This window comes from Emys orbicularis, chromosome 25, assembly GCF_028017835.1.
Source record: "Emys orbicularis isolate rEmyOrb1 chromosome 25, rEmyOrb1.hap1, whole genome shotgun sequence".
Classification (NCBI taxonomy): Eukaryota; Metazoa; Chordata; order Testudines; family Emydidae; genus Emys; species Emys orbicularis.
Genome location: NC_088707.1, coordinates 1,451,183 through 1,453,619, shown reverse-complemented (window position 1 = coordinate 1,453,619; position 2,437 = coordinate 1,451,183).

The following is a 2,437-nucleotide window of genomic DNA, read 5'->3' as shown; positions in this document are numbered from 1 at the left end:
AACATCTGGTTTCTCCGCCTGCTGCGCAGGGTGCCCGGGGCGAACAGTGAAGGGCAGCTCCGGCAGTGAGCACAGATCCCAACCGAGGGCAAGCAAGGCTCCCCTGCCCCCCGGGGACCGCCACTGCCTGGGGCCTGGCATCCCCCCACAGTGGTGGTGCCATCATGGGGTTGGCAGGGAAGGGCAGAGCATGGCAAAGGCCCATCCAACCCCATCTCTTCCTGCCCATCCCTGGGGGCAGCACAGGGGTCCAGAGATGCCTCCTCGCTGCTTAGAGAGAACTCACCAGGGAGCCTGGCACAGAGCCCAGCTGCTGGGGCCGTGCCCACTTTGGCCTGGCATGACTGGGCAGGCCGGGAGCTCCGCTGCAGGGGAAGGACCCTGGGGGTGGGAGTGGGATGGGCAATAAGAAAGAAAATGCTCTTAACAAAGAAGCAAGTTTATATATTGTGGCTACGTTAACAACAAACCTCTGCTCTCCTGTGTGTCACGTGGCAGTCAGGATGGCGGCTGCATGTGCCAGGGGCTGGGCTGGGCTGGGCTGTGCCCAGCGGGTATGAACTAAGGGAAGGATGGGCACGAACACAAGCCGAACCTCCCCGTGTCCCCTGCCACTTGGGGGGCTGCAAAGGGGAGGGGGTTGGGAATTGCCAGCCCCAAAGCCGACCTCAGCTGGCCAGGAGACACACTGTGTCCCAGCACACGCAGCCCTCACTCTGTTCTGCCGGGAGCCTGCGAAGCAGTGGCGGTGCATGCGGATAGGAAAGCTGGCGCTCAAGCGGCAGTGCCCCATCCTAGAACTGCGCAGCAAGCGGGGAGGCTGGGGGGATACGCAGGGCCCTGAGCCTGAGCCGTGCCGGGACTCCCTGCAGAGACGCCGCTGCTCGGGATCGGGCCCACAGACCCGTGTCAAGACTGCTCTCTGGCTGGCCAAGAGCCCTCCTTGCTCTGTCCCCTTGCTGTGGCATCAGCACATCCTCCAGCCCTCCTGGAAATGACTCCCAGCCGCACCCTGGGCCTTCCAGCACCCTGGGTTGTCCCCCGGCCAGTGAGCGTGCACCTCCCGGCCCGCTGGGCCCTCCAGCGCCCCCCACCTGCACCCTCCCCCGGCTAGTGAGTGTGCACCTCCCAGCCGCACTCTGGACCCTCCAGCACCCCCCACCTGCACCCACCCCTGGCCAGTGAGCGTGCACCTCACGGCCTGCTGGGCCCTACTCCCAGCCTGCACACTTTCCCCCGGCCAGTGAGCATGCACCTCACGGCCTGGTGAGCCCTCCAGCGCCCCCCACCTGCACCCTCCCCTGGCTAGTGAGCGTGCACCTCACAGCCGCACCCTGGGCCCTCCAGCAACCCCCACCTGCACCTTCCCCCGGCCAGTGAGCGTGCACCTCCCAGCCTGCTGATGCCACATGGTACAGGGCTCGCTCTCCGGTGATGGGGTGGGACACCCGACTCCACGCAGCTCCCTGCAGGTGACCGTGAGCCCGCTGGAGCAGGCAGACGGTCACCGCGCACTGCAGACACACACACAGGAGCGTGCGGCACATGCTGTGCTCTCCATTACTCTGGGGCAGTGCCAGCAAGGCCTGGAGTGGCCCCGGTGTAACTGGCAGCAGTGGCGGGGTCCTGTGTGTGTGTAGGATACCCGCATTGCCAGGGGATCTCGCTGCCACCCAGGCAATGTGGTGCCCATGGTAGCCGAGTGGTGCACAATGCTGGCTTCTCCAGAACTGGCCCGTTAGCTCTTTGAGCCCTCTGGGGTCAAGAAGTGTCAGGGAGCCCCTCCCAGCCCGATGTGGCATTGCCCACCCTCACACGTGCTCTGCCCACCAGTGGGATCGGCTTAACCCTTCCCTCGCCACATGCTAAGACATGTCAGAGATCCACCTTCCACTGGAGATCTTCCAGACCGCATGGCCCCAGGAGCTGGCGTTCGGGCAGGGGTGGGAAATGTCTCTCTGCTACTACTAGCCAGCTGGGCTCCTGCATTCCCCTCCGTCTGCCTGTGGGGATGGCGGCTCGGGCTGACAAATGGACGGGGGGATCCCCAGCGCTGGGCAGTGTGCCAGGCAGAAAGCATTCTAGACATCAGGTCTCAGAGAGCTGCAAAGAGGGATCTTCCCAGGTGTACAGCAGTTATCTTGGTTTTAGCACGCTCCCAGCCGGGTCCCTGGCGGCTAGCAAGCTCTCACAGGGCCACTAGCAGGAATGGTCTCCACAACGAGTGTAAGAAAAACCGTCCTGTGTTCCTAACTCCTCTGTGTGCTAAAACTAAAATATAAACGACACCTCGTCCGGGACGGCGGGGGATCAGCTTGGACGTCCAGAGGAATAATGATACATTGGGTACATGTTTCCCGGGACGCGTGGGGCAAAGAGAGATCTTGCAGTGTGAAAGGTTACATGTTCAGCCGTCCATCCTGTGCCACCGCCCGTC